Raw genomic sequence first — 11255 nt, 5'->3', positions numbered from 1 at the left:
TCCGTTGGAACACCCGGCATGTCCTTGGGGGACCATGCGAAGATGTCTCGATTCTCATGGAGGAAATCGACGAGATCGCCTTCCTATTTACTATCAAGGATTTGCACCTATGACAGTGTACCTCTCCGGGTGCTCCGGGTCCAAGGGTATCTTCTTTGTTTCTTTGGCCGGTTTGAACGAGCCCTCGGCTTCCGACTCCTTGGGGTTGGGTGACATTTCTGGCTGCTTGCCTGCCATTGCCACAACCCGGTCAAGGAGCCTCTTCTCCGCTGCGATCACGAGGGACTCGGCAAACCAACTGTTCTCTGCAGCACAGGCAGACGACTTCTTGCAGTCTCCTGCTATGGTCAGGATCCCCTTGGAGCTCGACATCTTCATCTTTAGGTAAGCATAGTGGGGAACTGCCATGAACTTGGCCAGGGCAGGCCGACCAAGTAATGCATGATAAGGGCTCTTAAGGTCCACCACTTCAAACTAGACTAGCTCTCGGCGGAAATGACTTTTGTCCCCGAAGAGGACATCTATCTGAGTCTCGCCGATTGGTGAGCAGGAAGGACCAGGAACTATGCCATGAAAAACAGTCCGGCTGGGCTGAATATACTATTCATTGCTGCGACGATATAAGACCCACGGGCATTTTAAAACTCAAGTTTGAACGATAAAGTAGCAGGCAATAATAACCGATGTATAACGTAAGCAAACACAAAAGACTGCGACCTCTCTTACGGAACTTTGTAGTTCTCAGGTTCATCTGCTCAGTGGATGATGGTAATGCAGTTGACGTGGCTGCCGACAACGGGGAAGATGATCTGAGGCGGCGAAAGAAAGTTTGCAGGGGGAATCTCTGCTGTAGTGAATGCTTCTGTCGAGGGTGCACCTCAGGTGGGGTGGATGACGGCACGGCATCTGCATGACATTATATTCCCATGCAACGGTCTTATCTTTTTCTCTACATGTTCAGTACGATTGTGTACAATAACTCACATGCATAATAAAAAATTAGTTAGATTTTGTAAGGCCTAAGGGGTGCATGCAAAAATCAAGACTGATGGTAGAAAACGAGTGGATAGATCCAAAACTAATGATAGCAGGTAGATTATAGCTTCAGTTTAAAAAGATAGACAATGGAGCATCTACTGTTTGTTGCCCACCCAACATGAACCACATAGAAGACCCCAGATGAACAAGATAGTAGACAGATACTATTCATTGTTGCCACGATATAAGACCCACGGGCATTTTAAAACTCAAGTTTGAACGATAAAGTAGCAGGCAATAATAACCGATGTATAACGTAAGCAAACACGAAAGACTACGACCTCTCTTACGGAACTGTGTAGTTCTCAGGTTCATCTGCTCAGTGGATGATGGTAATGCAGTTGACGTGGCTGCTGACAACGGGGAAGATGATCTGAGGTGATGAAAGAAAGTTTGCTGGGGGAATCTCTGCTATAGTGGACACTTCTGTCAAGGGTGCACCTCAGGTGGAGTGGATGACGGCATGGCAGGATCATGACATAACACACAGAGTTTTCTTTGACGCCTATCTGAAAATGAAGTAAATCTGTAAGGGCTTCCTAGAATTGGAGGATTCTATAAACGCAGGGACAGGAAAAACACAGGAATAGGATAGGAATGCACGTGCAAAATAGAGCATTTGGAAACATAGGATTTCTATGAACCTCGATGTTTGGTTCACATGAATTGGATGAACACAGGAATGGAGAAGCATGGTCAAATTAAAGTCAAACCATGTGAAAATGAAAAAAAATAAGAATCTTATTATGCCAGTAATGCAATTAGTCCTGTTCTTCATGCATATTAATTTGAAAAGGACGTCCAACTGGATATTAAAATTCCTACCATTTTTCTTTGAAAGAGACACCAAAGGAAAAAAATCCTCCAGTTTTGCTTTGCTCCACTCCTAACCAAATGCACGAATAGTAGTACCATAGTAGTTCCATAGCAAAGGATCCCTGAGGGATCGACATGAATGCGCAGTAACAAAGTGATGCAATGAGTGTACAACCTCTTTGGCATAGCCTTGTCGACCTCAGCATCATTGGGTTGGACGTGGAGGGTGGTGATGCTGGTGTGACTGTCAGAGGCGGGGAAGAAGATCTGAGGCCTCTGGAAACGGCGCCGAGGGTACTGCTCTGCTGTGATGGACTGTTCCGTCATTGGAGCAGCTCCGGTGAGGTGTACGGCGTCAAGGCTGAAGCAGGACAAGACATACAACGTTAATCTGAAGTGGGACTCTAATATCATCTTCAATAGATGATGTAAAATACATAACCAAAAAGTGCTAGATGTAAAACGCATCAGCCGCACCACGGCCGCTCCGACAGATGCTGTAAATACTCTTTACTCTGAACTTAATTGAAGAAATTGAACTTTACAGTCGAAACTGAATTTTACTGTCGAAACTGATTGAAAGTAGAAGATCATTGCAATAGATGTTTAGGGCGTTCGAGCACTAGTAGCAGAGATCTAAATCAGTAGACGCTTGAGCAGGGAACGCACTAGCAGAGAGAAAGTCATGTAGCAGAACCGCGAGCGTGCACTAAAGCAGCAACTCCTGTAGCTGCCGGAGGTCGTGCAGCAGCAGCGCGAGTGAGAGCAAGAGAAGAATAGCAACACGAACTAGAGCAAGAGCGGAGCGGCAGCACAACCGACAGCAATAGCAGAGCAGAGCAGTAACACGAAGTGGCCGCCGAGGAAGCAACAACATGGGGGAGAGATGCCTTGGATGAAGTGGCCGGCGACGGCGCTGTCGATGGAGACTCGGCATGGCTGCTCGGTATCGAGCACTGACAGCCCCGTGATATTGAATAAAAGATAAAATGCAGCGTGAGTGCAGAACCTCCTTGTTGGCACCGAGTTGGCCTTAGCTTCATCGGAGGAATTGGTGAGGGTGATGCGGTTCTGATGGGGCAGGTCAAGATGGCGCTGTGGGGATGGAGGTGGCACGATAGACGAGGCGAACATCGAGGTAGCTCCTTGGAGGTGGATGACGGGGCGGCTGATCCGGCAGGACGACGAGATCGACGCCAGATACTCATCCGGTGCGGTGGATGAGGGACGGCGAGCTATTGCGGTGGACGACATCGTCGGGGAAGAGTCTCTGGCTGGGCGGTGGTCGGCAGGCCGACCGACGAGCATGGGGTTTCGTGGGTTTTGGCGGCCTTAGTGTACGAATGGGGGTGGGGGGGGGCGAAGGGGAATGTAGGGGTAGCCATGGCTTAGGGACACACTTGTCCGAAATGTAGGGTAAGTTATCAGCGTACCCCCACCAGTTTTGACACCACAACTATCGAGCCGGCATTTCTGGCTGAGCGGTTGAAGGGGGATTTCGCATGTCTGGGCCGCGGGACCGATTTCGGATGAGGAGGGAGTTTACATGCACGTCGAAATTTCGGGATAACAAGGTGCGGCGCAGGTTGAAGAGGTGGGAGTTTCAAAGTAGATGAGACAAAAGATACTCGAGCTTAAAATTTCGAGATAACAAGGAGCGGATTCCTTGTTCGGCAGAACAAACTTAACATGTACAAAAAAACAATTCATACAAGACACAAGAGAGTCATGTCCCCTATGAACATACATATTGTCGTCTACCATATGGGCTAAATCTGAATCAATTTTCCTTATTTGAATACAATTTTTGTCAAGTTATACAATCATTTAAATATTATCTTGTAACAAAAAACATGCATATAGCACTAATCATATTTCACTGTAAACTACATGTAACATACGATCTCCAATTCAAATATTTGTATTTATTTTATGTTGAATTCAAATCAGAGTACATTGGTCTAGGTGGCGAGATGTTCGGGATAATCTAAACCCTGTTTTCATATGTATATAATTCTTGGCTAAATTGGGACACGTTTTGGTATAAGCTTCTTGCAAAACCGGAGATTTTCTTAACAAGCCTCGTTGTTCCGAGAGGGAACGTGTCACCTTTGTGTGCGAAACAATATATGCTGCCTCCCCCCAGATTTTGTTTACAGAGGCAACATAGAACTATATGAGTGCCCTGTTAAATTTTGGAATTATTCTGGGTTCGTTTGGCCTTTTTTATACATTAATTGAGTTTCTGGACATTTAATGTGCATAATCCAAATTTGAACTACAAGCACATGTTCCGGTGCACCAAAGTTGGTTGAAAAATCACATGTGTGTCCTTGGGTGAATTTATAGGTCCCACGCAAGAATGGGAATGAAATTCAAACATCTAGGCATCGTGACTCGACTGAGAACATCGAGAAACTTGGTTTTTAAATTCATGTAAATCCAAAACTCGCCTGGGAATCTTGAAACTTGGCATGGTGTCATGTCATGACACTAACATTGTGTGGTAAAAAATTGGGCCGATTTGGAACAAGATTTGGTATAAGCTTCATGCAACCGGAGCTTCTCTCAAGAAGGCTTGTGGTTCTGAGAGGGAACGTGTCACCTTTGAGTGTGCAACAATATACGCTGCCCCCTTGAGTTTCTTTACATAGGCAACATAGAACTACATGAGTGCCCTGTTAAATTTTGGAATTATTCCGGGTTCGTTTGGCCTTTTTTATACATTAATTGAGTTTCTGGTCATTTAATGTGCATAATTCAAATTTGAACTACAAACACATGCTCCCGTGCACCAAAGTTGGTTGAAAAATCACATGTGTGTCCTTAGGTGAATTTCTAGGTCCTATGCAAGAAACGGAAATGAAATTCAAACATCTGGGCATTGTGGCTCGGCCGAGAACATTGAGAAACTTGGTTTTAAAATTCTTGTAAATCCAAAACACGCCTGAAAATCATGAAACTTGGCATGGTGTCATGTCATGGTACTACCATGCCCTGGGAAAAAATGGCCGAATAGTAACAAATTTTGGTATAAGCTTCTTGCAAATCGGAGCTTCTCTCAAGAAGGCTCGTGGTTCTGAGAGGGAACGTGCCACCTTTGAGTGTGAAACAATATACATTGCCCCCTTGAGTTTCTTTACAGAGGCAACATAGAACTACATGAGTGCCCTGTTAAATTTTGGAATTATTCCGGGTTTGTTTGGCCTTTTTTATACATTAATTGAGTTTCTGGCCATTTAATGTGCATAATTCAAATTTGAACTACAAGCACATGCTCCCGTGCACCAAAGTTGGTTGAGAAATCACATGTGTGCCCTCGGGTGAATTTCTAGGTCCCATGCAAGAAATGGGAATGAAATTCAAACATCTGGGCATCGTGGATTGGCCGAGAACATTGAGAAGCTTGGTTTTTAAAATTCTTGTAAATCCAAAACACGCCTGAAAATCATGAAACTTGGCATGGTGTGATGTCATGGTACTACCATGCTGTGGTAAAAAAATTGGCAGAATAGGAATAAGTTTTGGTATAAGTTTCTTGCAAACCGGAGCTTGTCTCAAGAAGGCTCGTGGTTCTGAGAGGGAACGTGTCACCTTTGTGTGCATAATTCAAATTTGAAATACAAGCACATGCTCCAGTGCACCAAAGCTGGTTGACAAATCACATGTGTGTCCTCGGGGAAATTTATAGGTCCCATGCAAGAAACGGGAATGAAATTGAAACATCTGGGCGTCGTTGCTCGGCTGGAAACATTGAGAAACTTGGTTTTTTAATTCCTGTAAATCCGAAACACGAATGAAAATCATGAAACTTGGCTTGCTGCCATGACATGGCACCAACATGTTGTGGTAATTTTGCTGTCCGATTTGCGAAGGCGCACACATTAACAATCAACAAAGTCATTTTGGAACAAGTGCTGTCACGTTACAATCGGAAACACAAGTATTATTGAAACCGTGGGCGTTCTACTTACCATTTACGTGCCACCACGCGTCCCCTTTTTTATTAGCTAGGAGGCGCCGTGTAGGGTTGCTATTTGAGTACGGGAGGCATCAGACCCCTACGCGTGCTTATGGGGAGGAGAGCCCTTTGACCTCCATCTGTCGTCCACCTCTCTCCCTAGGTCTCCATTAATGGCGCTTGAGCCTCTGTTTAATGGCGTGGCAATGTCTCACTCGACTGAGATTTAGGAGATAAAAAAGAAAATCTAAAAAGAAAATTTTGCACGGATCTTGATGTAAGATCCGGCAGACCTATATAGCATCTACTGCGACTTATAGCAAGACTGATGAATATATATAAGGAAAACAAGAGTGGATAATAATTGTCTTACATAATTAGGAAGATAATTAAAAAAGCCACATGCGGCTATGCCCGAAATACACAAGGGCAAAAGAAGAAGGAAGACACATACAACGATCTGGCTCGCTGATCTCTACTTTCTTTATGCGCTGCAGGTCGCGGAGACTAGTTCTCGCGGCGGGCGATGATATCTTTCATCAGTTTCATGTCCTTAATACGCTGCTTGGCAGCATCCATGGATTCATCCACCAGCCTATTGCGCTTGATGCGGAGCATGGCATTCTCGTCCATAAGTTTCTTGATGATGACGCCCGTCCTCTGCAACAAGGCAGTGGTCTCCTCCTCCTGCTTCGCCCTTCCGGCGTTCGCCCTTAGCAGGTCGCGCTCGCCCCAGGGCTTCGCATTGCCCTCCCCTAGTTGCCGGATGACGCCGATAGCCTCGTCCTACAACCTCGCCCAGCCGGAGATCTGATCCATCTGGCTATGGACCATCACATGCATGCGCCTATAAGAGTCCTCGCCCGCCCGCAAGAAATTTTCCCACGCCTCTGCGGTGCGGCGGGACCTCCGTGCTGCTTCGGCAGCACGTCGGGACATCTCTATTGCTTCCGCGGGGTGGACGAACCAGTCTGCTACATCGACGGCAGGGCGGGACCTCCGTGCTGCTTCGGCGGCGCGGCGAGACCTCTATGCTGCTACTTCTGGGTGGCTGGACATGTCGGCTGCTTTTGCGGCGAGGCGGGACATCTCTTGTGCTTCCTCTTCCATGCTCGCCTCTCCCTGGTGGAAATCTCTCGACCCAGAACTCACGCTGGCCATGGCTTGATTGACTTGATTGTTTTTTTGGATGAGGAGTAGAGGAGGAATGTGCAGTTATCTTGGCATAGTAGTATTTATAACCGAGTACTACTAATATGCTCCTAAGTGGGAAACTGTTTAGTTTGTGATTGGTGTGAATAGGTTTGCAATTAAATATAGCATGGTAGTAGTAGTAATTTGGAATGTGACGCCAAAATTTATTGACGGTTCTAGTTTCGAAGTGCGGCACTATTCCCGGATGGCGTAACATGGGCACGTGTTTTCGGTCGTGGTGTAGCATATGCCATGGTACTAGTTCTTTTTCTACTGCTGTGTACGTGCAAAACTGGCACCGTCAGATACATATCTTACTCTTTGCGTTCGACAGGAATAGCCTCGTGGCGAGCTATGGACTAGTCTTTTTTCAGACGCATTACACCTATCTTTCGGGACTTCTCGCATGCACCATCACTGCTCCCTAGGTTGATGCCACCCACATACACTTGTACTCTGACTTTAGTACATTATACAGGAAGAGAAGAGGTGCACCACTCGTCCTCTCTCACACATGCATCTGTAGCTACGAATTGTAGTGTTCTCAACCATCCGATTGGCTCTATCATAGGTTTCATATTGCTCCTTGGCCTTGAGATTGAGAAGTTTAAAATGCGAAGGCTAAGATGGAGGCGTGAGGTTTTGGTTAATGTGTGGGCCGCACACAACAGCAACACGACACGAGCTTCATATGCCTGGTGCGCATGCAGCCAGGTGAGTTGTCCCAGTATAGACACAACCAGACCCTCGTTGGTACCCGCACCTCGACATTGGCCAGTCATAGTGGAGAGTAACATAGACTAGTTACTAGTCTATGTTACTAGTACCTTCACAGTGGGTAGTGTCATATATGTGATAACATAGTACTACATGTCTTCATTTATTACTTTGTAGACTCATTTTGCATTGGAAAGCGCAATGTGATGGTAACATATTAGGCTAGTCATAGTGGGATTAACTTAACTACTCCCTCCGTCTAGGTGTGTAAGTCATCTTACGAAAACGAAATAAACCCAAAACACTTAGGCATGGAAATTAACTCCCTTCTCATTTCTTGTTTCATGACGTATCAACCAATAAGAGATGTGGGCTGTGCATGCTTTTAATGACTTGAGACTAACAAACATGACATGCAGTGGTTAGTTCATTGCATGCAATGCTATTAATTAGCAATAAGACATTAATTTCTCTCGTTTTTCCCTCCGCCTTGGTCGCGGTGCACAACCTAAGACGACTTAGACTACCCACAATGGGAGTAACATATATGGTAACATCACACTTATCTAGACAAAATAGATGATGTGGCATGTAATTAATGAAGAAAGAGAGGCATGTGGTAACATAACTAGTTACAATAACATCACACATATCAAGAAAATATGAGTCTACAACCTAATAAATGAAGTGATGCATGACACAACACATATGTTACTACCCACTGTGGAGGTAGTAACATAGAATAGTAACATATGCATGTTACTACTCTAAGTTACTCCCCACTGTGACTAGTCTTATACACCTAGACAGAGGGAGTAGTAACATAGCGCACTTCGAGAAAAATCTGCTTATGTGGCAAGTAATTAATAAGAGGTGGTAACATATATGTTACTGTAACATAGCGCTTTCCAAGACAAGATAAATGAAGCCATCTATGATACTACTATTATGTTACTTTGCATTATGATGGTAATAACTTAGACTAGTGTCATATGCATAACACTAGTGTAAGTTATTCCCCACTCTCTATTTGCCTCTCTCCTCATTAATTACTTGCCACCTCATCATTTTTGCTTATGTGGCATCTATGTTACTACCTATGTTACTCCCACTATGACCAGCCTCATGCGCAGAGAAATTAGGATCGGAGGGAGTACTACTAGTAGTACTACTTTGATGTGTCGCGTCAACTCGCACAAGTATCCAACACTTCCTGAATAAACAAGCATATAAGCTATTATACTTACTTCTTATAAGCAGTTATACTTCTTAGCCAAAGGATCTTTATATCCAACAGACACAAAATATCCGTTCAACTGTTGGAAATTACTTTAACTGCTGATCTAATGTCGAAGTAATTGTTGCATCGCCACCAAAGCCCACCATCTCTTAAGCTAAAGTAGACCGAGCTAACCCCTATATTAGCATATTACTAAGATAAACAGAAGGAACTGTAGAATCATTTAGGACATGAGCTTGTCAATCTGAATGTGGAGGGACACCAGCTTAGCCCCGGCCATCAGCTTGGGCAGAACTACGGAGAAGGTCAGCTCGTGCACGGCGACGTCGCCGGGATCCTTGTTGCTTGTCACCTCCATTTTCACCTTGACGGCGTCGGTCCTGCCTTTGGGCTCCCCCGGTGGGACATTCGCCCTCAGCTTGGCTACATAGTGCGGAAGTGGGGACGACCCCGCTCTGACGCAGACGATCGACACGGCGATAGGCGCGCCGATGTCGAGCATGCCGCCGACCAAGAAAAACGCGCAACCGTCCTCCTCCGCGAACAACAAGATTCGTGGCTCCGACAGTGGCACTTGTAGCTGGAGCACCTTGCCATACTGGGTCCTGTGCACGGGCATGGGATGCACAGTGCCGATGTGGTGGGAGAGCGCTGGCGGCAGGCCTTCGGAGCCGCTGATGGGAACGGGGCATTTGCAGGGCGCGAGCGGATACATGCTCTGGTGATCGGGAGCTTGTGGTAAGTGATGTAGAGCCCACAGCCTTCGTGCGGGCACTCCACCCTCACCGAGGAGAGGACGACGTCCACCGCCATGTTCCGCACGTCGAAGCCACCGCCACGCTCGCACTTCTGGCACTGCCGCTGGTTCCCGGGGTGCTCGACACGGCAGTCCATGCAGGCCAGGTGGCCTCCCTTGCACTGCACAAATCAATCGAACAACACATCAATCAAGAAACCTGCACCTTGCTCGATCAGCCGAACAGAGGAGGTGTGTTCGAACCTCATACACTAGAGGCTTCAAGGGGCAGAGGCACAAGGGGTAGTGGAGGAAGGTGAGGTCCATCGAGACCATAGAGAGCTCCATCGTCGGGTCCTGTTTCGTCTGCATGATCTCGCCCTCCTTGGAATTCCGCCCTCTTTGTGCACAACCATCTCTCGCTTTATTAGGGCCGGGGTATTACAAAGCTTTACCGTCACATATTCATACTACTTCAAGGTGCATTAAATGAACACATGCAAGTATCAAAAGGAGAGTCACGGCATGGATGCATGTGTTGTAATTAATGCATCGGTAAACATAGATTATTGAAATATATCGAGTGCAGTGCTTTGATGTGTCGCGTCAACTCGTAAAAGACCCAGAAGTTTGATTACTACAACGCCCTCTCGCCTTAACGCACCTGCCTTTGGCTGCATGACAGGTGGGCCACCCACCTGTTGGGCCCACCTGTCATACACGCAAAGGCAGGAGCAGTAAGTAAATGAAGCTACATCCCTCCCTCGCCCATGAGCATGGTGGCTGGCAGGACTAGGAGAAGCTTTCGTTCGCTACACACTCTCCCTCCCGCACGCGGTGGAGATGTAGTAGTTCAATTGGTGTCAGATGGCCGGAAGCATACTGTAGTACTCCTCCACTGCAGTAGTACTCCATCATTGTTCAACTTCCCGAAGAGGCGAAGAGCCAAGCGCAGCCCGGACGCTCGTGTGGAAGTTTCATTTGTAGAGTAGTCTAGGATAGCGTGTATCATGCCTGTAAGCTTTAAAATCGCTGGGGTCCGCTCCATGCTTTTTTTATTAAAATAATCTTCTGGCCCTTCCTGTCATCCTGGTGATTGTAGTTTACACGCTCATCTGTTCAAGACAGGAATATATATTTTAATTTGTGGTGGGTGATACTTCTCCGTCGTATCTACTTTTCCAAACACTTTTGCCCTTGTTTTGGACTCTAACTTGCATGATTTGAATGGAACTAACCCGGACTGACGCTGTTTTCAGTAGAATTACCATGGTGTTATTCATGTGCAGAAACAAAAGTTCCCAGAATGACCTGAAACTTCACAGAACGTCTATTTGGAAATAATAAAAAATCCTTGCAAAAGATGAAGACCAGGGGGCCCACACCCTATCCACGGGGGTGGGGGCGCGCCCCCTACCTCGTGGGCCCCTGGAGCTCCTCCGACCTCAACTCCAACTCTATATTTTCTTTCGGGGAGAAAGAAATCAGAGAGAAGGATTCATCGCGTTTTACGATATGGAGCCGCCGCCAAGCCCTAAAACCTCTCAGGAGGG

This window comes from Triticum dicoccoides, chromosome 6A, assembly GCF_002162155.2.
Source record: "Triticum dicoccoides isolate Atlit2015 ecotype Zavitan chromosome 6A, WEW_v2.0, whole genome shotgun sequence".
NCBI lineage: Eukaryota > Viridiplantae > Streptophyta > Magnoliopsida > Poales > Poaceae > Triticum > Triticum dicoccoides.
The sequence above is the reverse complement of the archived record's forward strand: the minus strand, read 5'-3'. Positions refer to the sequence as shown.